Raw genomic sequence first — 24,714 nt, 5'->3', positions numbered from 1 at the left:
GCCGCGCCGCCGCGCCGCCGCGCCGCCCTCCTCCGGGCACGCGCGCGCCGCCGGGCTCGCCGCGGCCGACCTGGGCTTCCCGGGAAGTCGGCGGGAGCGCGCGGAGCGTCCCGGGGCGTTCCCGGGGAGTGAACGGGCGGGGAAGTCGAGCCAGAGCTGGCTACCTGGGCCCCAGACCCCGCAGGAGCCTGGCGCCGGCGCTGGGCCCGGCCCTCCCCAGATGGGCGTGTGTGCGGCCGCCGCCCGCCGTGGGGGCGGCTGGGAATGAATCAGCCAGGCCGGGAAGGTGCCCCCTGCACGCAGCCTGGCACCACAACGCTATCCTCCAGTGCACTGGTGTTCGTTCCCCTTCTGCTTTCGCTTCCACGTTCCGCGTGCAGCAGACCTCACCTTCCCCAGTCCAGGCCTCTAGGCCGAGGGGAAGTGGCGCCGAGGGTTGGGGCAACGTTCACAGGCGCCGTTTTGTGCAAGTGCAATCCCGAGCGCCTGGCTCCAATCCATCACCTCTGCAAGAAAAGGGTGAGGGTGGGACGAGGCGCCCAGCTGCCTGCGGATTGGCGACAAGATCCAGCTAATGAGGAGAAACAAAGCCCACCGTCCCCCAAAAGCCCCATTCATTCGTTCAACAAATATTCGCATAGCATCTACCAGGTGCTGGGCTGCAAAGGCCCCAAGGATGCTGCTATGTAATCGCACCCCGCATTCTACTTGCTCTACTGGAGCATGTATTCTGATAAAGAGACAAGCATACTTTAAATGTATCATATGCCAGTGTATAACTGCAACTAAGAAAAATAATACAAAGTAAAGGAATACAAAGTGAGGAGGCAGTGTGCTATTTTAGTGCGGGTGGCCAGGAGAGACCTCCTAGAGTAAGTGACATTTGAGCAGAGATGTGAAGGATGAAAATGAGCCAGTTCTCTGACTGCATGGGAAGAGAGTTTCAGGCAGAGGGACAAGCAAAGGCAAAGACTCCGAGAAAGGAATGTGCTTGACAAGTTCAAGGACCAGGAAAGAGGTCTCTGTGGCCGGAGGACAAGGAAGGAGAGGGCAGTGGAAAGTGATGAGTCCAAAGGGGTAGCCTGGGGCCCAACTGTGTAGGGTCTTTTTCACTTATTAGCCCTCTTTCTGTCTGAAAGACCTGATGAGTTTATAGCCCCTGTTTCTCCATTCACAAAGGATGCTGAGATTCAGGTCTAACTTGAATTTAATGATTTCTTTTCAACTCACCAAAGCAACTCCTGCATTTCTTCTTACGTAAGACCCATTGCAAAAGGTCTTTGAGCAAATGATAGCAGGATAGGAAATGACTTGAATTCACACTGACTCCTTTAAAGTAAATAATGAATGACAGCTCTTGTTTTCTCATAAGAGGGAGGGATTTACAAGAGAATTGCATTCCTATGGCTACTGTTTTACAAGCAAAATACGCTGGAGAGTTCTTATTTTTAATATCTAAAAAGGAATCAGAAATAGTTGTGAGTCAATGGCAAATCTAAAATCTGCTTAGAATATAAAGGCTGAAATCACAAGCAGCAATCACCATGTGAGTTCCCTTTTCCTGCAAACAAAAACTGTTACTGGAGTAGAAACCAGAACACAGACCCACGCAAAAAAGATAAAATGGCAGAGTTGTCCTTCATGTCACAGCTAAGATTAAAATCATCTCTCTGAACTGTGGAAACGGAAACATTCTCTTTGGTGAGAAAAAAAAAAAATGCCCGTTTTATGAACTGAAACAGTGCAGATGCATTCACTGCAGTGAGTGATGTTTCTATATTTTACACTACATGTTTATTCAACCAGACCTGGTGTCTGTTACTGGCCACTGCCTGTTTGCAGGGGGGAAGCCACGTTAAAAAGTGAATATTCAGGGTTTCTTGTGGGGGAAGGGTGTGGTGTCTAAATGAGGTGTCTCTTGATAGGCTGGGGGCCCCCGAAATGCAGGGTGAAGATCAGGTGGGAGCCAGTGGTACAGGAGGTGCAAGAGTTCACCTAAGACAGAACAAAGGAGATACAAGTTTATGGAATACACCGGAAGGGAGCTGTGGACAGGACAGCAAAGGAGGGGCTGTCTGCAGCGAGGTAGTGGGTGGGGGCTGTTTTTCAAAGGGGGAAGATGAAGAGGTATGCCAACGTATGGAATTCTCCCTTTTTTGGTAACTGTGCCGAGGTGTACATAGCCTACTGGTCAGTTAGGGCCTCTGGGTATTTTGAAGTGGGTCCCCTGATGGACCTTTTCTACATTCCATTGCTCAAGCCTGTTTGCCCCCGAAAGCGGCCTCTACAAAGGGAATTTTTTTCTATAAAAGTGATTTGGATATGGAAGACAGGTGGACTGGAAAGAAAATATATTATTCTTAGGTTTATAGAATTGAGAAATCTATCTACCTGCCCAGAGAGATGAAGTGACCTCCTGAGTGTCACTCAGAGAGTGGAAGTGTCTCTTCTCACTGAAATAGTATGATTTTTAAGTCAATACTGACCTGGAATGTTGAGCTCTTTTCACCCTGTAGAGAATTTTTTTAGCTCTTGATGTGATCCTGGTAGTGGCATAGCTAGAAAGTTGCTCCCAGGGCAAACATTTCAGAAAGATACCCCCATTTTTAATAAGGATAAAAGAGAATTCCAAGAGAATTTTTTTTTTTTTTTAGAGAGTGTGGGGCAGTGGGGCAGAGGGAGTGGAAGAGAGAGAATCTTAAGCAGGTTCCATGCCCAAGGTGGAGCCCGAAGCAGGGCTCAATCCCATGACCCTGAGATCATGACCTGAGTCGAAATCAAGTCGGACACTTAACCAACTGAGCCATCCAGGTGCCCCCCAAGAGACAAATGTGACCAAGTCTTTCGTGACATTCTTTCACGCAATGTGGAGAAATAAGAAATGTGGGTCGGCGGCTTACATATTTCAATTCAAAACTGATCGTGTGGCCATATCTAAAAGTAAAAATTAGATCATTGTCACGTATGGGGAGGTGTGTGCGGCACACAGTAAGATCCTGTACTTGCGCCGCAGCCGAACGTGGCAGCAGTGGGTCTTACTACCACTCTCCAAACCCACCTCTGCAACAAGACTGTGACAATGTTGTCAGATGGGGCTTTGGCTGCTGTGTCTTTTTAAAGTCCTTAGGTGGTTTTGATGCAAAGCCAAGGTTGAAAATACATGGCCAAGGGTTTAAGAACTTAAGCTTGAGAGTCTGGCAGACCCAGGTTTGAATCCCAGCCTTCACCAAGGAAGCCATTAGATTTTCTAAGCTTCCATTTCCTCATCACTATCATCAGGGTAATAATACCTTCCTTGAGTCATTTGGAAGATTAGGTGAAAAAGTATTTTCAAACCCTTAGCACAGCTATTAAATGCGTATTACAGTTGTGGTAAGGTCAATTTACAGATATCAGCAGGCTGGGAGGTATAAGAAATATGTTGGATTTTATTAGTAATCCTGAAGCATTTGTCACAATTTATCACATTCCACAGAACTGTGTGGGCTAGAATGATAACGGCTGAGTTGTACAGAGATAAATGCAAAGACTTGCATTTGGATAAAAAAAAACAACTATGCATTAAATGATGAAATAATAAAAAAATCATTCTTAAGAGGAGCAAAAAAAAAAAATGTGAGGGCAAAAAAAGATACAGAAAAGTCCTTGGAAAGGGAAACAGTTTCAAGCAAATGGTTGGGGATAGACTGGGAGTTACTTTGTTTCTTTCCAAGATAGGGAAGAGTACTTTTCTGAAGGCAAAGGAGGTAGCTATGGAGAGAGGCTGATTTATTCCAGGTCTAGTAATATAAACCAAAGGCAAAGGCAGGAGTGTGAATCAGGTAGACAGACAAGCAAGCAAGGTGTTTTTTACTTTGAACCATCCAGATATTTTAGAATCGTTCATTTCAAAGTTTGGTTAGATATGGGGTGGGGGGGTCCAAAACCTCCTCTGCACTTCAGCATATCCCTGATCTTTCATCCTTCCTTATAGTCCCAAAGATAAAGGGTTCCTGACAAACAGATCCCTCCTTCCCCCTCTCTTGAGATAACTAGATACATTTAACTTTGGTGCGTGAAAACCAAAAGTTTTCTCCTCTGTAAACCAAGAATTAATAACCTCCTTCAAGTAAGGATAATTATTTGGTGAAATATGCAAAATGTCTATTATAATTATGCTCTACTTTACAAAAAATGTTTTACTTAAAACAGAGGTATAGTAACCAATTCACTAAAAATATTTTTCTTTATAAAAGGAGTTGTATCATGATTCACTCTTAAAAATAGAAATTTCCCTGGCATAACTGTTTGTTTACAGAGCATTAATTCCTGAGTTCTTATTTAGATTATGGATTCTGCCTCTTTCTCTAAGAATGCTCCTCTTCACCCAGAGTAGCCAGCCTCTAGCCCCTGTGTTATTGTTCATGACCCTGCCCCCACAGCCCTTGATTGCATCATGAGTTGTCACGTGACTCATGCTAAGCCAATAGGGGTCTCCCTTTTGGAGAAGTCCAAACTGGGATTCAAAGATAGTTGCCCAGACTTTTCTTTTCACTTGATGCTTCCTATGCTCTAAAGTTAAATCTGCCATTGTGGTGTTGCCATCTTTCTTTATATACATTGAGTTGCACAGATAGCTGATTTGCTGTGGGGGAAAAAAAGATTAACACGGACCTAAGAGAGGAGAGAGAAAAAGAGAGAGAGCACACCAAGAATGAGTCCTCATAGTGTTTCGGTTTCCTCTTCCTTATAAGGCCCAAAGAAACTTCCTGTATTTGGTATCTTGAAAATATTTCCTTATGACAAATTTCTCCTTTTTACTTAAGCTAGATCTACTAGTATGGAGTACTTGCAATGAAATAATCTGAAGTAAGACAGATATAGCACACTGATGAGAAGAAGAGAAAAAAAAATACTCTCAAATTACAAGAGAAGATGTACATCTTTTAAAATCCAATTTACGGGCGCCTGGGTGGCTCAGTTGGTTAAGCGACTGCCTTTGGCTCAGGTCATGATCCTGGAGTCCAGGGATCGAGTCCCGCATCGGGCTCCCTGCTCAGCAGGGAGTCTGCTTCTCCCTCTGACCTTCCTCCCTCTCATGCTCTGTCTCTCATTCCCTCTCTCTCAAATAAATAAATAAAATCTTTTTTTTTTATTCTTATGTTAATCCCCAATAAATAAAATCTTTAAAAAATAAAATAAAATCCAATTTACCAGGCACCTGGGTGGCTCAGTCTTTGAGTGTATGACTTCGGCTCAGGTCATGATCCCAGGGTCCTGGGATCAAGCCCCGAATCAGGCTCCCTGCTCAGCGGGAAGCCTGCTTCTCTCTCTACCACTCCCCCTGCTTATGTTCCCTCTCTCCCTGTGTCTCTGTCAAATAAATAAATAAAATCTTTTTAAAAAATCCAATTTACCCACAAATTTGCAAGTCTATCTTCATGATAAAACCAAGCATAACTATATAACTATTAGTCACAATCTGAGACATTACATGGAACCCATAGGTTAGCCAAAAATTAGCTATCTTTGAGTATGGTGGCTATGTCCTGCAGAGAAATTTTCCTCACCCTCCCCTCCTCCTCCAAATCATCACTCCCTTCAGGGCTGTTGGGTTTTCTTTTCTCACGCTTCACCCAACTTTCTCTGTAACTCAATTTTGTGAATCTTCTGGGCCATAGCTATAGTCATTGCTGTGGTCACTCCAGTGGTCACTCCACTTTAGCAACACTATTGACCCAAGGGAAACCTAATTTGATATTAAAGCATCATACTGTTGTGTTTAAATACTGTGTATTTCAATTTTACCTATGAAATACACAGCTGGACAAAAAATGCTGCCTAAAACAGTTCTCAACTTTAGCTTCTACTCCTGCCTGGCTACATACCCCCAATGTCTATAATTTGTCCTTAAGTATATTTGCTCAACAAACAGACCCCTCCCTACACCCTGTCTCTCCCTCCAGGCCTTCGCTTTCTAAGGTTTGGAGGCTGCACCTCTTTATCTCTACCTGATGAGAGTTGGTCAAAGGAAAAGCCAGTGTTTTCCCCCCAGTATAGGCGGCTGGTGCCAAGGGAGCACCTTCTTTAGGGGGTCTTACTTTATCCACATTTCTGGTCTCTCAGTTCTTTTTGAGACCTGAGACCCATCAGTGGCTCATGCCTGAATTTGTTTACTTGAATTATGTTTTCTTAAAAAAAGACACTTATGTTATTCTGGGCTATTGTTGAGATTATTGTAGCTGAATGACTATGAAGTACTTTGTTTTTTAACAAGGAGTTTAAGTTTTATTTTCTCTGTGCATTTGCAAAAACACTTAAGACCAATATAGAAAAAAAATAAAACCTGTGAAAAATATTACACTTAAAAAAAAAAAAAAAAAGCCTGAGAGGGATTAGTGCCTTAGCTGTAGGGAGCTACTGCAATTCTGATTGGTCCAAGGAATTGAAAAGATACTGGGAAGACAGAACAGGAGGCACGAGGGGAACTAGAGGCCGGGGGGTGGGTCTGGGTGGAGAGAGGGGCCCCCACTGGTAGCCATCGGGTGGGGGTCGTGGAGGCCCAGTGTATCCATGAGGGGGCATCAGTGGAGGAGGTCACGCATCCCATGTGGAGGCACAGACCTGGGTGACCCATGGGAGACCCAAACAGAGGCCACTCGGGGGCATGCCCATTAGAGGAGGTCCTAGATGAAGCATTCCAGGTGGTGGTTGGGGTGGTGGCTGCCCCCCAGAGCCTGGTGGCCTGGCATGGGGATGTCCTAAGCCATGAGGGCCATGGTAGGCCAGCTGCATCTGAGCCATCCCTGGATGGGGCATCCCACATAGTGGGAATGGATGAGGATGTGAGTGTCCATGTCCAGAATGTCTAGCCCCTGGGGTTCCTGCTGACGGTGGGCCATCAGCTCCAGCCCCAGGAGGTGTAGGTAATGGGGGCATGGCTAGGAGTATTCCAGGTGGAAGGGCTCCAGGAGCAGCACTGGGGGTGGGAGGGACCAAGGAGGACTCATACCTGATGGAGGAAGCCCAGACCCCAATGATGATGCCAGAGAATTGGGGGCTGAGGGTGGAGGGGGTGAATCTACAAAGACCTGATGAGGGCAGTCAGCCTGGGAGAGTAGGTTCTGGGCTGCCAGAAGTTGTTCTGCCGCTGAGCCACCATGTTCACCCCTGGTGTCCTTCTTAAAGGCATGGACACAGCGAAAGGGCAGTTACAGAGATACTGCCCATTCATGGCCTCAACTGCTGCTTCTGAAGCATCAAACGAAGCAAAATTTATAAAGGCATAATCTTTGGAGTTGCCTGTGTCGGGGTCCCGCATAATCTCGGGGATTTGTGAGATCACCCCAAAGGCGTTGGAAATATCACAAAGCAGCTTCTCATCAATCTCTGGGTCCAGATTGCCAATGACAATGTTGGCCCCCACATCCAGGTTCTTGTGAGCTGATGCTTGTCCACCTTCCCACAGAGTTTGACCAGGTTCATGATCTTCATGGCAGAGTCAGCATCTTCGTCACTCAAGAATTCCGCAAAGCCGCAGCCTGGGTGCTGTTGATTACTGGCCCTGCCTGGAGGATTAGCTCCCACAGCACTGGTTGGCTAACCTTCCCATCCAGGCCCCCCACCCCCCACAGAGACAGAGGCATCCTGGTTCTGCTGGGAGATCAGCCTGGCCGCCGGTGGCAAAGGGGCTCCTGCTGTCTCCACTGTGAAGTACTTTAAAGCCCACTGAATCAGGGGCGCCTGGGTGGCTCAGTCGGCTAGGCGTCTGCCTTCGGCTCAGGTCATGATCCCAGGGTCCTAGGATCGAGTCCCGCATCTGGCTCCCTGCTCGGCGGGGGTCCTGCTTCTCCCTCTCCCTCTGCCTGCCTGTCTACCTACTTGTGATCTCTCTCTCTCTCTCTCTGTCAAATAAATAAATAAAATAAAAAATAAAGCCCACTGAATCAAAGTTGTATGCAAAAGTCACCTACTTTAAATAACTGTTATTAATGACTGGTCAAACTTCAGTTAGGAATTATAAATTGCGAGTTACAAATTGTATCTGCCAAGAAGATATGTTGAAGTCCTAACCACCAGGACCTGTGAACGTGGGTTTATATGGAAATAGGGTCTTTGCAGATGTAATCATGTTAAGATGAGGTCATTGGGGTCCCTAATCCAATAGGACTGGTGTTTTTTTTTTTTTTTTAAGATTTTATTTATTTGAGAGAGAGAGAACATACCACAGGAGGGAGGAGGGGAAGAGGGAGAGGAGAAGCAGATTCCCCGCTGAGCAGGGAGCCCCACTATGGGCTTGATCCCAGGACCCTGAGATCATGACCTGAACCGAAGTCAGATGCTTGACCAACTGAGCCCCCCAGGCGCCCCACGACTGGTGTTCTTGTGAGAAGTGGAGAAGACAGATGCGGAGCGAAAACAGCCACATGAAAGAGAGTCAGAGACTGGAGTGATGCATCTGAACCAAGGAAGCCCTCAGGCTACCAGAAACTGGAAGAGGCAAGGCAGGAATCTCCTCTGAAGGCTTCAGAGAGAGCAGGCCATTGCCAGTTCCTTGAGTTCAGACTTCTAGCCTCCAGAACTGTGAAAGAGTAAATTTCTGTCGTTTTAAGCCACCCGGTTTGTGATACTTAGTTCCAGCCATATAGGAAATACACTACCCCTACATTCCTCAAACTGAAACTAAGAAAAGCCTGGAGAATAACTTTCTCTTCTCTTATCCACACCTAACACTGTCTCCAAGTGAACATTGATACCCCCATTCATTTGGAGAAAAAAAAAATACTGTTGCTTTGCTTTCTCCTTTTGCATAATGGTGCTTTTGTTTACTTGTGTTTGTCTTTGTTTTTCCTTTCTTTTCTGTCACCGTCACCTTTGTCTGTCAGAGAGCAAGCATGAAATGGTGTAATAGTCCAAAGGCAAACTCTTGGTCAGACAGTCTAATGCTACAAAGATTTTAGTTTCGTGTGCTTTCCACTCAGATGCCAATTCAGCTCTTGAACTACTCACAGGACGTGTTCTGGGAATCGACAGCACTACAAGTAATAAAGTATTTAGCAAGAATCATGCATCTATTATCCTATTATCTATTATCCTTATTAAGGGACTGAGAACATTTGTTGAGCAAGCTACTTTTTTCTTTTTTGATCTCACAAGTAAACGTTCCAAATAATATAGACTGTAAAGTGTACAAAGTAGAAGTTCCTCGTGTCCCTCCTCCCTTGCCAGAGGTAACCCCTGATGACTATCTTGTGCGTCACTTTTCAGACTTTTTCCTAAGCATTTTCCTGCATATCTCCTATAGATGTAGTTTTGGGCTCTGTAAACAAAATGGGTAATTCCACACCATTATGTGACCATTTTTTCACTTAACACATACTAGAGGCCTTTCATTCAACTTGTATTGCTGTCCCTTGTGCTTTTTAACTCTTATACGGTGTTCAATAAAACAGGTGACTCACAATTTATTAAATAATGCCCCCATTTATCAACATTTAGTTTTGTAATTTTCACAATTATAAGCAGTGCTAAATTTGCACACCATTATATATGTATTTCATGGGCACAAAGGTATTTCCTAGGATAGACACTGGGCTGCTTGGGCCAAAGGAAATACATATTTAAAATTTGGTGGCTCTTGCCAAATTGACTTTCAAAAATCTCATAGTAGCATATCAATGCCCATTTCTCTGTAATCTCACTAACTCTGGATATTATAAATCCTTAATTTTAGGTAATTTTAATTCCAAATCACATTAATTCCAATAGTTCAGCAAATATCTATTAAACACCTGTTATGTGATAGGTTCTTTACAAATGTCACACATTTGCTAATATGTCTACCCATCCTTGCCTCCACTTGTCTTTAATACCCTTTAAAGTAGACATAATAATACTAGATTGTAAAATTCACCAACCATCTTGACCAAGCAAGTAATTATTCAATCACATTCAAATATACTTCTGAAATCAGCTGCCTTATTCCATTTTTCTTATGGGAGAAAATTATTTCTTTGGGCAAACACTGGTGACATACAAAGACCCGGGATTTTTACTGTCTCGGGTACCTTGATCAGTTATTCAGCCTTTCTGAACTTCTGTTTCCTGGTCTTCCCCATTAGAATATTAGGAGTGCTTACCTTTTAGGACTGATTTTAAGTTACAATGATATAACACATAAAAAACACTCAGTAAATTCCTGATAATAATAATAATAATAGATGACATCAAAGTACATACAACACACCAGTCATTTATCAAGGACTTTTCATGTGTTAAATCATTTGAGCCTCACAACAACTCTATGAGATGGTTCATTTCATTACCTTTATTTCAAAAGGAAGAAACTGAGGCACAAAAAAACAACTTTCCTAGGGTCTTCCTAAAATCCTGCAAAGCCACGACTGAACCCAGAAGGCCTGGCTTCAGGGCCACCCACATTCTACTGTCTCCTGAATAGGAAATCAAGCAATAAATATTATTTCCTTTATTCTTGTCGTCTTACAGCAGAGTCTATTGAATGCACATCCCTACTTAAAGAATGTTAAATATGGTGATGGAAGCTGACTCATTGAGTTCTAAAGGGATCATGTAACATTATTTACATACAACGTATAACAAAGACTTCTACCCAGGGACAGATTCTTATTTGTTGGAACAGCTCCAGATGCTCCTATGTTGTGGAGCAGTGGTTCTCAAACTGTGGTGCCTGGATGAGCAGCGTGGGTACCACCTGGGCACTTGTCAGAAACGTAAACACTTAAGCCCAGACTCAAACCTCCTGTATAAAATTCTGGAGGTGAGGCTGAGCCATTTGTGTTTTAACAAGACTTCTAGATGATTCTGATGCATGTAAAAGTTTAAGAACTGCTGTTGTAGGGAATCCATATAATGGGTGAAGTGAAAAGAAAAGAAATAGCGAAAGAGCTTAGACTGACTTTCAGAATAAACAGATGGTGCAGAGAAGGGGGGCAGGGAATGGTGAAAGATATGTAAGGCCCAAATATAGAACCTGACTTGAGAGATGAGCAAAAAGAAGAGATCTTTATTTCATGTTGCTGCAGTATGTGTAGGGAAACAAGAGATGAATAGCAAAAGATAATTTTAAAATATTTTGCTTTATGTTATAAATAAGATGCACTTTTATGCCCTTAAGGAAACAACTCGATTTTCAAGATGGCGGCAGAGTAGGAGGACCCTAGGCTCCTCTTGTCCCGCAAACACAACTAGATAACTATCAAATCATCCTAAATACCCCAGAAATTGACCTAAAGACTGGCAGAACAAACTCCACAACTAAAGGGAGAGAAGAGGTCACATTGAAGAAGGTAAGAAGTGTGGAGACATGCTTTAGGGGAGAATTGGATCACAATGCAGAGGGGAGGGAGCCATGGTCCCAGAGAAGGGAGAGAGAGAGACAGAGAGAAAGAGAGAGAGGGGAGCACACACAGGAATGCACAAGGAGAACATTTCCCCAAAGCCATTGGCTTGGAAAATGAGAGAGGCTGAATTTCATGAGTTCTTGCAACCAGTAGGGATTAAAGCCTGAGGTTTTTGTTTTTGTTTTTGTTTTTTAAGATTTTTTATTTATTTATTTGACAGAGAGAGACAGCTAGAGAGAAAGAACATAAGCAGGGGGAGTGGCATAGGGAGAAGCAGGCTCCCGGCTGAGCAGGGAGCCCGATGCGGGGCTCGATCCCAGGACCCTGAGATCATGACCTGAGCCGAAGGCAGACGCTCAATGACTGAGCCACCCAGGCGCCCCTAAAGCCTGAGTTTTAAAGGTCAGTGAGCTTGACTGGGATAGAGCCCTGAGGGTACTGCCCTGTTCTTGGAGAGAAGGCAGGCAAATAACCCAGGGCAGATAGCATGGAAACAGCATCTGGAAGGTGTCTAGGGCACACAGAAGGGAAATTATTCGCTCTCAGTCAACCTTGTCTCAGTCCCAGCATGGTGGACCCCTCCCTGAGAAGACCAACACAAACCCCTGCTCACATCATGTATCCCGACCAGAGAGCTCTGCAGGAGCAAGAGACACGAACAGCCTTTTCTAACACAGAGAAGAAGGCAGAGACTTAGATAAAATGCCAAGATGGAGGAATATATCCCAAATGAAAGAACAAGATAAGACCAGAGATCTAAGCGAAACAGATAGAGGTAGCCTGCCTGGAGGAGAATTTACAGCAACAGTCATAAGGATAGTCACTGGGCTTGAGAAGAGAAAAGAAGACATCAGTGAGACCGTCACCACAGAGATAGAAGATTTAAAAAAGAATCAATCAGAGATGAAGAATGCAATAAACAAGGCTGGAAACAGGCTTGATACAATGAACAGCAGACTGCAAGAAGCGACTTAGAATCAGTGACTTAGAAGAAAAAATAATGGAAAATAATAAAGCTGAACAAAAGCGAGGATGAAGAATTATGCAACACGAGAACAGACTTAGAGAACTCAGTGATTCCATCGAACAAAATAACATTCATATGGTAGGAGTCCCAAAAGAAGAGAGAGAAAAGAGGGTAGAAAATTTATTTCAACAAATAACAGCTGAAGAGTTTCCTAATCTGTGGAAGGAAACAGACATCCAAATCCTAGAAGCACAGAGCTCTCCCATCAAAATCAACAAAAGCAGGCCAACACCAAGATATATTGTAATTAAATTTACAAAATACAGAGATAATGAAAAAATCTTAAAAGTAGCAACACAAAAGAAGTCTTTAACTTACATGGGGGAGAACCCATAAGGCAAGCTAGAGATTTCTCAACAGAAACATGGCAAGCCAGAAGGGAGTGGTATGATATATTCAACGTGCTGAACAGGAAAAAGTTGCAGCCAAGAATACCCTAACCAACAAAGCTATCATTCAGAATAGAAGGAGAGATAAAGAGTTTCCCAGAGAAACAAAAGCTAAAGAAGTTCATGACCACCAAATCAGCCCTGCAAGAAATATTAAAGGGGACTGTCTCAGTGCAAAGGAGAGACCAAAAGTGACAAAGACAAGAAAGAATCAGAGAAAATCTCCAGAAACAATGACAAAACGAGTAATAAAATGGTAATAAATACATATGTATAAATAATTACTTGTAAATGGACTAAATGCTCTAATCAAAACATACAGCATGCCAGAATGGAAGAAAACAACCAAGACCCATTGATATGCTGCCTACAAGAGACTCATCTTAGTGGAGCCTGGGTGGCTCCATTGGTTAAGCAGCCAACTGTTGATTTTGACTGGGTCATGATCTCAGGGTTGTGAGATCAAGCCTGTGCTGAGCTCACACTGAGTGTGGAGCCTGCTTAAGATTCTCTCTCTCTCCCTCTGCCCCTCCACCCCTGTTCACATGCTCTTTTAATCTCTCTCTCTAAAAAAAAGAGAGAGACAGAGACTTTTTAGACTAAAAGACACCTGCAGATTGAAGGTGAGAGGGTGAAGAAACATTTATCATGCAAATGGATGTCAAAAGACAGCCAGAGTAGCAATATTTATATCAGATAAAACGGACTTTAAAACAAAGACTGTAGGGGCGCCTGGGTGGCTCAGTCGTTAAGCGTCTGCCTTCGGCTCGGGTCATGATCCCAGGGTCCTGGGATCGAGCCCCGCATCGGGCTCCCTGCTCAGCAGAAAGCCTGCTTCTCCTTCTCCCACTCCCCTGCTTGTGTTCCTGCTCTCACTGTGTCTCTCTCTGTCAAATAAATAAATAAAATCTTTTAAAAAAAAAAACAAAGACTGTAAAAAGAGACAGAGAAGGGTATTATAATCATAAGGGGGACTATCCAACAAGAAGAATAGCAACTGTAAATATTTATGCACCCAAAGTGGGAGGAGCCAAAAATATAAAACAATTAATAGCTAACATAAAGGAACTAATTGATAATAACACAATAATCATGGCAGAATTTAAGACCCCACTCACATCAATAGATCATCTGAACAGAAAATAAACAAGGAAACAATGGCTTTGAATGACACACTGGGCCAGAGGGATTTAATGGACATATTAAGAACATTCCATCATAAAACAGCAGAATACACATTCTTTTCAAGTGCACATGGAACACTCTCCAGAACAAATCACATATTAAGTAACAAAACAGGCCTCAGAAAATACAAAAAGACTGAAGTCATACCATCCACCTTTTCCGACCACAGCACTATGAAACTAGAAGTCAACCACAAGAAAAAATTTGGAAAGACCACAAATACATGGACAGATCAACCAAGAAACAATGAACAGATCAACCAAGAAATCAAAGAAGAAATTAAAAAAGTACATGGAAACAAATGAAAATGAAAACATGATGGTCCAAAACCTTTGGGATGCAGCAGAAGCGACCCTGAGAGAATTATATAGCAATACAGGACGGACTACCTCAAGAAGGAAAAATCTCAAATAAACAACCTAATCTTACACCTAAAGGAGCTAGAAAAAGAACAACAAGAGAAGTCTAAAGCTAGCAGAAGGAAGGAAATAATAAAGGTTAGAACAGAAAAAAGTGATATTGAAACTGAAAGAAAAATAGAACAGATTAATGAAATCAGGAGCAGGTTCTTCAATGGAATTAATAAAATTGATAACCCCCTAGCCAGACTTACCAAAAATAAAAGAGAAAGGACCCAAATAAATAAAATCACAAATGAGACAGGAGAAATAACAACCAATACCACAGAAATAAAATTATATTATGAAAAACTATATGCCAACAAACTGGACAACCTGGAAGAAATGGATAAATTCCTAGAAACATATAAACTACCAAAACTGAAACAGGAAGAAATAGAAAACTTGAACAGACCAATAACCAGCAAAGAAATTGAATCAGTAATCAAAAATGTCCCAACAAACAAAAGTTCAGGGCCAGAGGGCTTCGCAAGTGAATTCTATCAAATATTTAAAGAAGAGTTAGTACCTATTCTTCTCAAACTATTCCAAAAAATAGAAATGGAAGGAAAACTTCCAAATTCATTCTATGAGGCCAGCATTACCCTGATACCCAAACCTGACAAAGGCCCTACTAAAAAAGAGAACTACAGGCCAATAACCTTGATAAACATGGATGCAAAAATTCTCAATGAAATACCAGCAAACCAAATCCAACAATACATTAAAAGAATCATTCACCATGATCAAGTGGGATTTATTCTTGGGTTGCGAGGGTGGTTCAATATTCACAAATCCATCAACATAATACACCACATTAATAAAAGAAAGGATAGAACCATATGATGATCATTTCAATAGATTCAGAAAAAGCATTTGACAAAGTACAACATCCATTCATGATAAAAACCCTCCACAAAGTAGATTTAGAGGGAACATACCTCAATATAATAAAGGTTATCTATGAAAAACCCAAAGTTAATATCCTCAATGGGGGAAAAACTGAGAGCTTTTCCTCTACAGTCAGGAACAAGCCAGGGATGTCCACTCTCACCACTGTTATTTAACATGGTACTGGAAGCCCTAGCCACAGCAGGTAGACAACAAAAAGAAATAAAAGGTGGGGCACCAGGGTGGCTCAGTTGGTTACATGACCAACTGTTGATTTCAGCTCAGGTCATGATCTCAGCTTGTGAGATCAAGCCCCGTGTCAGGCTCCGAAATGGGCATAGAGCCTACTTAAGATTCTCTCTCTCCCTCTCCCTCTGCCCCTGCCCCCCTCTAAAAAAAAAGAAAGAAAGAAAAGAAAAAGAAAGAAAAGGCATCCAAATTATAAGGAAGAAGTAAAACTTTTACTATTTGCAGATGACATGAAACTAAATATAGAAAACCCAAAAGACTCCACCAAAAAACTGCTAGAACTGATACACGAATTCAGTAAGGTCACAGGATACAAAATCAATGTACAGAAATCTGTTCCATTTCCATACACCAGTAATAAAGCAGCAGAAAGAGAAATTAAGAAATCAATTCCATTTACAATTGCACCCAAACTGTAAGATACCTAGGAATAAACTTAACCAAAGAGGCAACAGACCTGTACTCTGAAAACTATAAAACACTGAAGAATAAAATTGAAGATGACATAAAGAAATGGAAAAACATTCCATGCTCATTGATTGGAAGAACAAATATTGTTAAAATGTCTACACTAGGGGCACCTGGGTGGCTCAGTCGTTGGGCGTCTGCCTTCGGCTCAGGTCATGATCCTGGGGTCCTGAGATCGAGCCCCGCATCGGGTTCCCTGCTCAGCGGGAGGCCTGCTTCTCCCTCTCCCACTCCCCCTGCTTGTGTTCCCTCTCTTGCTGTGTCTCTCTGTCAAATAAATAAAATCTTTAAAAAAAAAAAATGTCTATACTACCCAAAGCAATCCAACTAAAAAATGGGCAGAAGACACGGACAGACATTTTTCCAAAGAAGACATCCAGATGGCCAACAGGCACATGAAAAGATGCTCAACATCAGTCATCATCAGGGAAAACAAATCAACACTACAATGAGACGTCACTTCACACCTGTCAGAATGGCTCAAATTAACAACACAAGAAACAACAGGTGCTGGTGAGAATGTGGAGAAAGGGGAACCCTCTTCACTATTGGTGGGAATGCAAACTGGTACAGCCACTCTAGTATGCAGGTTCCTCAAAAAGTTAAAAATAGAACTACCCTACAATCTAGCAATTGCTCTACTAGGTATTTACCCGAAGAATACAAAAATACTAATTCAAAGGGATACATGCACCCCAAAGTTTATAACAGCATTATCTACAATAACCAAATTATGGAAGCATCCCAAATGTCCAACAATTGATGAATGGATAAAGAAGATGTGGTACATTTATACAATGGAATGTTATGCAGACATAAAAAAGAATGAACGCTTGCCATTTGCAACATGGATGGAGCTAGAGAGTATGATGTAAGCACAATAAGTCAGTCAAAGAAAGACAAATACCACTTCACTCATGTGGAATTTAAGAAACAAAACCAACAAGCAACGGGGAAAAAAATAGAGGGAGAGGCAAACCAAGAAACAGACCTCTAACTATAGAGAACAAACTGAGGGTTACCAGAGTGGAGCTTGGTGGGGGGATGGGTTAAATAGATGATGGGGATTAAGAAGGTATTTTGTGATGAGCACTGGGTGTTGAATGGAAGTGTTGAATCACTATATTGTACACCTGACACTTTTAACTAACAAATTTAAATAAAACCTTAAAAAAAGAATACAACTCCAATTTTTCTTCAATTATTCTTAGGTATTAAACTTGTGCATATTTGAATAGTTACTGTATAATGCCTAGATCATATGGAAGCCCATAATTTTATTAAGGTTATATTAAGTTACAATGCAATGAATTGAAGTCAAATAGCATTGGGTACGCTTAATACAAATGAAACAAATTCTAAAATCATGAAGTGTTGAAGAACCTTACAGAAGTTAAAGATCACTGATTAGATACAATCATCAAATCTAAATACCATGTTCTATAAGTTACGAAGGTATCAAAGATGATGCAGCCCAAGCAATGCACTTATCTCTTGTCGGGTAGGACATGTGTAAGAAGAGTTCATTGCAAAAGAACCCAAAGACTCCCTTGTAGAATGTGAAGGCAGAAATATCTGTCTCATTTCCCAGTGCGTATCCAGTACCATTCAAAGCTGGACACATAGCAGGTGCTAAGAAACACTGATGAAATTGCAATTGCAATGTCTCCTAGCCCTCAGTACACCACTCCCTACACCAGTTCCTTGATTTGATTTTCTCCATACCACTTCTTACCATTTCACATACAATATATTTAATTTATTTACTTGTCTGTCTTTTCTCAAGTAGGAGGTTAAGATCCAAGTATGTTATATTCATACTGTATACCTAGCACCTAGGACAGTGCCTGGTAGCTCGTAGGTACCAATAACTATTGAATGAGTGAACTTTTCATTATTTTGCTGTATATTCTATTAGGCAAGGATTAGTATGTCTATTTTACAGACAAGAAATGAAATGCAGTGAAGTTAACTGGCCCAAAATAACGTAACCATTAAGTATTCAAGTTGCCATTTGAAGTTAGCTGTCTTCCCAAGAAGGATGTTCTCTTAAAATAGATGTCATTTGAGTTTAAAAGTGGGTAGTATTGGAACTGTTTTCATAACTTATGTGGTTTCTTTCAAAAATTTACATTCTGTTCTACAGCTATAACCTCCACATTTATGGTATTCTTAGTCCTACAATAACAGGGAGGGAACAGTCATCAGTCATTTTGCTATAGTTTCTCTGTTTATTTGTCAGTTCATCCTTTAGTGGTTTCTTCAAGAAGGGTTCAGGAGAACTGGTCTCTAAGTAGTGCATGTTCAAAAATGTTTTTCTGTTTCTTCTCTACTTAAACAAGTTTGGTTACCATACATTTCTTGGTTGTGCCTTAGTTCCCTTGAGAACTTTGGAGGTATTTCCCTCCTCTATTCTAGTGTTGGAAATAGGATAATAAATTTTCCTAAGCCTATGACTCACCTTCAGAACTATCAACATTTGCCAATCTTGTTTTTTTCTACCTCCCTCTACATTTTTTGCAAGCCCCATATATCATGTAATTTTTTCCTGTAAATATTTTAGTGTGCACCTCTAACTATGTATATTTCTAACAAGTAAGCACTTTTTAAAAAACATAACTATCGGGGCACCTGGGTGGCTCAGTTGTTAAGCATCTGCCTTTGGTTCAGGTCATGATCCCAGGGTCCTGGGATTGAGTCCCACATGGGGCTCCCTGCTCAGCGGGAAGCCTGCTTCTCCCTCTCCCACTCCCCCTGCTGTGTTCCGTCTCTTGCTGTCTCTCTCTGCCAAATAAATAAATAAAATCTTAAAAAAAAAAGACATAACTATCATGCCATTATCATAACACAAAGAAACCAATAATTCCTTAATATCATGTATTACCTAATTCATATTGAAATGGTACCTGATTGTCCCAAAGAGGTCTTTTGATACTTGGTATGCTAACTTCCATTTTAATCAGATAATTCTAGATGTTGTGTTGAGAGTAGACTGTAGGAGTCAAAAGTAGAAATACGGAGACCATTAAGGAGCCTATCACAAAGGCCAGGTGAGAAGTGGTTTGGAATGGACCAGAGTGGTAGCCTTGGAAATAGTGAGAAGTTACAGCATTCTAAATATGTTCTGAAGTTAGAATCAACAGATTTGCTAGTGGATTAGAGCTAGGATGTAAGAGAAAGAAAGCCACCAAAGATGACTCCAATATTCTGGCCTGAGCTACTGTAAGGATGGTTATCTTTACTGAGATGTAGAAGACTGGGTAAGAAGCAGGTATACAAGTTCAGTTTGGGATATGTTAAGTATGAGAAGCTTATTAGTTACACAAAAGGAGAAGTCAGATAAGGAGCTAACTATACCTGGAGCACCTGGGTGGCTCAGTCGTTAAGCGTCTGCCTTCGGCTCAGATCATGATCCCAGGGTCCTGGGATCGAGCCCCGCATCGGGCTCCCTGCTTGGTGGGAGGCTTGCTTCTCCCTCTCCCGCTCCCCCTGCTTGTGTTCCCCTCTCTCGCCGTGTCTCTCTCTGTCAAATAAATAAATAAAAATCTTAAAAAAAAAAAAAAAGGAGCTAACTCTACCAGACTGAAGTTTAGCAGAGATGTCTGAGCCAAATATATAAATTGGCAGTCATAAGCATAGAAATTATATTTAAAGCCATGGGATTAGGTGAAGTCACCAAAAGAATGAATGTGGATTTAGATAGAAAAGAGAAGAAGTCCGATGACATAGATCTGGTAGACTCCAATGTTCACAGTTTGCTGACATGACAAGGAACCAGCAAATGAGACTGACAAGGAGGGACCAGTAAAATAGGAGAAAAATCAATATAGTACGGTGATCTGGAAGCCAAATAAAGTATTTTAAAGAAAAGTTACTAACAACTACATCAAATATTGCCATATCAAGTAAGATAAGGATGGAGAATTGTCTGTTCTATTTAACACTGGAGGTCACTGATGATGACTTTGACAAAAGCAGTTACAGATTAGTGAGGCAAAATCCTGCTCTAATAGATTCAAGAGAGAATGGGCAGAGTACTGAGGATGGAAGTTACAGACAACTAGTAGGGAGTATTTTTATTAAAGGAGAAGAGAGAAATGTGGGAAGTACTGGAAGGGGAAGCAAAGCCAAGAGAAGAATGATTTAATTAATTAAACAATTAATCGTGAGAAATAACAGCATGCAGGTAATCCAGTGAAATGGTTCAGTAGCAAGGTAACAATTCATGATGAGGGATGGAGAGGGGGAATTGTTGGATCTGTGTCCTTGAATAGGAAGAGGAAATAGATCTAGATCACAAATGAAATATTTGGCCTTACATGGCAGCATAGAGCATTCATCCAGGATGTGTAAGTTTAGGTCCTATGAGAAGCAGATGCCAGGATAAAATTAGATGTGCAAGGGATTTATTGGGATATATGCTTGCGAAGGATAAGAGAGAAAGGTGGGAAGGTAGGTGGGAAGAGCCTTCAGACCATGATGCAAGTCTGAGACATGTGAAAGAGAAGAAGAAATAGAAGAGAATTGGGTAGTTCCCTGAAAAGTTAAAAACAGAGTTATCCCATGGACCAACATTATTCCACTCCTAGGAATATACCCAAGAGAAATGGAAACAAATGTCCTCACAAAAACTTGCACACAAATATTCACAGCACTATTATTTATAATAGGCAAAAAGTGGAAACAACTCAAGTATCTATCAACTGATGAGTGGATAAATAAAATATGGTATATCCATATAACAAATTGTTATTCAGCAATAAAAAGGAAGTAATGATAAATGCTATAACATGGATGAGTCTTGAAAACATGCTAAGTGAAAGAAGCCAGTCACAGAAGACCACATATTACAAGACTGTGTTTATATGAATTATCCAGGAGGAGCAAATCTATAGAGACAGAAAGTAAATTCACAGTTGTCCAAGGCTGTAGGGGATTGGCAGTTTGAACGGTGAAGGCTAAAGGGTATCAGTTTCCTTTTTGTTTAATGAAAATGTTCTAAAATCGATGGTGATGATGGTTGCACAATTCTGTAGCTATAAAAAAATGATTGAGTTGAACACTGTAAATAGGTGCAGTGTATGGTATGTGAATTTTATCTCCATAAAGCTTTAAAAAATAGAGGAAAAAAAAAGACGATTGGGTAGGAAGACACTCAGATTGCAGTGCTACTCAGAAAGTCTTGACTGGGTCAACAGGAAGTCTTTGAGCAGAGATTGCCCGTTAGAAGAATCACATGTGGGGCAAAAATGAGAGTACTCTAGTACTCTCGTGATGCTCAGTCATTGGCTGGGAGAAGCCGAAGAAGGGGAGTAGAAGTGTGGGGGAAGGGACGCTTGGGTGGCTCAGTGGGTTCAGCATCTGCCTTTCGCTCAGGTCATGATCCCAGGGTCCTGGGATCCAGTCCCACATCAGGCTCCCTCCTCAGCGCAGAGCCTGCTTCTCCCTCTGCCCCTCCTCCTACTCGTGCTCTCTCACACATGTGCGTATGTGCTCTCTCTCTCTCTCTCTCCCCCTGACAAATAAGTAAATAAAATCTCAAAAAAAAAAAAAAAAGAAGAGGTGTCGGGGAATAGAGGGCTCTCCAAGTAAACTCTGCAGTAAAACCATAAGTGTGTTGACTGGAGGCCGTCAGCCAACTACACACTTCACAGCAGATTCCCTTGAGCAGAGTCCTTCCATGGCTGCCAGAGAGTAAAAAAAGTCAGTTTATAGGGCTACAAGACTGAGAGCTGAGTCTTCTATTTCCTGATTGATTCTTTTTTTTTTTTTTTCCTATGCATAGGAAACAGTGAATCTGGGTGGAAGTGTGTGGAGATGTTGGGCTTTGAAGATAAACATGAAGTCATCTAGAAGAGCAAGAGGTTGAAAGGACCAAGGAAATATAGTTGATAACCAGGCAAGGTTAAGAGCCTGCTCGACATGAAGAATTTAAAGTGAGACTCAGAAACATGGGGTTTTCTCCACCCACATTCCGCAGCACAAGTCAAAGCTCAGAATGGGGAAAGTTCAATTAAAGCAGGGTTAGAGTTTTCCAAGGTGAGTAAGAGGAAGTGAAAACAGGGCAGGGAAGTTGAGGGTGTGTGCAAATAACTAATTCAAATAGTTGACCACGGAAGGAAAGGAAGCAAGGGAAGGAAGATATGAGGTGGGTGAGGGCAACAGGAAAGTATTAATGGCTTGTCCAGTAGGGGACTGTTGAAGGATTCTTCAAAGGAGTGACTTAGAAACAGAGGTATTAGGATCTTCAAAGGAGTGACTTAGAAACAGAGGAGGTGGAGTTATAGAAGGTAATAGGGTCACAGGGAAGCTTCTGCTGCCAGCTTGCCAACCCTACTCCTATTAATCCAAACACGTTTTTACCTTTCCAACCAAGGTGTGCCCATGCTTTGGAGAACTATCTTCTGTTGACGTGGTCTGAGTTCTGCAGCCATGAGGACTCCTATCTCATACAACCCTCCCACATACTTTGTGGTTCATGATTATAGGTATCTCCTAAACATATCAAAAATGGCATTTACATTTCTGCTTCTCATCCTCCTTGTTGCATTTGGGTAATTACCAAGGCCAAGGGGAAACTGTTGTCTTTTGACTCTAATTCAACTGATCTGGAAAGAAGCCCAAGCATTGGTGTTTTTTAAAAAGTTTCTCAGTTGAGGGACGCCTGGGTGGCTCAGTGGGCTAAGTGTCTGACTTTGGCTCAGGTCATGATCTCAGGGTCCTGGGATCGAGCCCCGCATCAGGCTCCCAGCTCAGCGGGGAGCCTGCTTCTCCCTCTCCCCCTCCCTCTGCTCTTCCCCCCATTCGTGTGCACTCTCTCTCTCTCCCTCCCTCTCAAATAAATAAATAAAATCCTTAAAAAAAAAGTTTTCCAGTTTATCCCAATGGAGAGCTACAGCTGAAACACAACTGTATATGATGCTGATAAACCCATTCTCAAATTAAGGTGAAATTCATAATATTGGACTAGAATTAATAAACTGCCCTCACCACCTCTTGCCCTATAAGATATAGGAATCCAGCAGGCACTGGATATTTAATTTCTGGGGCCTTGCATAGCCAGCAGTACCCCTAATCATTTCTCTCCTGGTGGAGATCTATAGCTGTGTCATATAGTTAGAGGGGAGCCCAGTTCACTTAGCAGTCCTCGAAGGCTTGAGGACTCCAATAGAGGCCACCAGTTTATTTAAAGAGAGCCACCCAGCTCAGACCATTCTTCCCCAGAACCTACTCCAACAAAGCCCTCCAGCCTTCCTCACCATTCAGAACCCTGCCTGCCTCCACACAAGAATCCCCAGGAGCCCTGCCTACTACCCTGCTCCAGGTCCATAAGGCAAAAATTAGGAGTTGGAAAATAATGGGAAGTATCAAGAAAGAAGCAGAAACTTCCATGGAATCATTGGCTGAATTTAAAAGTAGAGCAAAAGCATTCTTACCTCCATTTATCTTCCAAACACGAGGGATGAATTGTTCTACATGGCACTCTAATGCGCCCATGCCAATACCAGCAAATTAACACCATGTTAAGGGTATGACTCTTAACATTGACATGGCCCTTAAAGTCAAGTCTGGATGCAGTTACTTAGATTTCTTCACATGTTTGAAATACTTAATATTTAATCCTCAGGGAGCTAGGCAACTTGACTATTGAGGAAATAATTCTGTTATACCCTGCTTGGCCCAGAGCTTTCTAGACAGACAATTGGCAATGAGGGGAAGGAAATTAATATCAGAGCCTCATTGGATGGTGTGTGTGTGTGTGTGAATTTTGTGTTAATATTATTAAAAAGAGGCATAAGTTTTAGGCTATGAAATATTAATCTACAGGGGCATCTGCCCTCACCATTGCAACATAGTGGTGAGCCCATTTATAAAATGCTGAGCATCTGAAGGCCACTATTTTCTTGAACAAACAATTAGACATTTGTTTGTGTCATCAATTAAAAATGACTAGATAATAGCGACAGTCAATTTTTTTCACCTTGCAATCTCTAATACGTCATATTAATTTCAACCCAACACAACTTGTAGAATACCAAAACATGGACTGTTGCAGTGATTTGTTTGCCAAGTGTCTCCCTGAATAATTTTATGTGGTAATTATATCACAGTTAAAATAATAAAGAACCTAAATACTCTCTCAATAAATACTTATTGAATTGACTCAAGACATAGAAAGGCCAAACAGCATGTCCACAATTCTTTTATCCCACTCCTACGAGAGAGGACAAAAAAGAAATTCTCTCTATTAGGTTAATGACAATAATGTAGACAATTACGATGTCCAATGATGTAAGCATAAAATAATTTTTTACATAATTTTATCCTTTATGTTTTAGAACATTAGATGATTAAATTAGCCACTGCCTTGGGTGCAGATGGGTTGAATGCCTTGAGTAAATATACAAATACCCATTAAGAAATTTGAATTTGTTTAGGATAGCAATAACCTTTAAAATTAGTCTAATGAAAAATAAAGGTATTTATAAACATCTGTTTAACTTGGAAAGAACAGTCTTAGGCATATTTGTGTACTTATGAAATTTCTACAGAGAAAAATCATGATACCAAAGAGACTTATGCATTTGATTGACAAAACTGAAAATGTTACTTATCTAGATAAAAGACTATCTTATTAATTTTAATATCAGGCTTCAAGCCCCAACATACTCCTTATAGAGAGAGACTCTCCAACCTGAGTTTTTTAGTCAAAACCACAGACAGTGTCTCTAGTTTTACTTTTTTCC

At 41.6% G+C, this 24,714-nt stretch overlaps 1 pseudogene; it reads right to left on the bottom strand.

Annotated features, from left to right (window-relative positions):
- Positions 1-6,370: 6,370 nt before the first annotated feature.
- On the bottom strand, positions 6,371-23,464 carry LOC118026223 (annotated as a pseudogene).
- Between the last annotated feature and the right edge of the window lie 1,250 nt (positions 23,465-24,714).

The sequence above is a fragment of the Mirounga leonina genome, unplaced genomic scaffold (assembly GCF_011800145.1).
Source record: "Mirounga leonina isolate KUSES-001 unplaced genomic scaffold, KU_Mleo_1.0 Mir_224, whole genome shotgun sequence".
Lineage (NCBI taxonomy): Eukaryota > Metazoa > Chordata > Mammalia > Carnivora > Phocidae > Mirounga > Mirounga leonina.
Note: the sequence above shows the minus strand (reverse complement) of the source record. Positions and strands in the feature narration are given on the sequence as shown.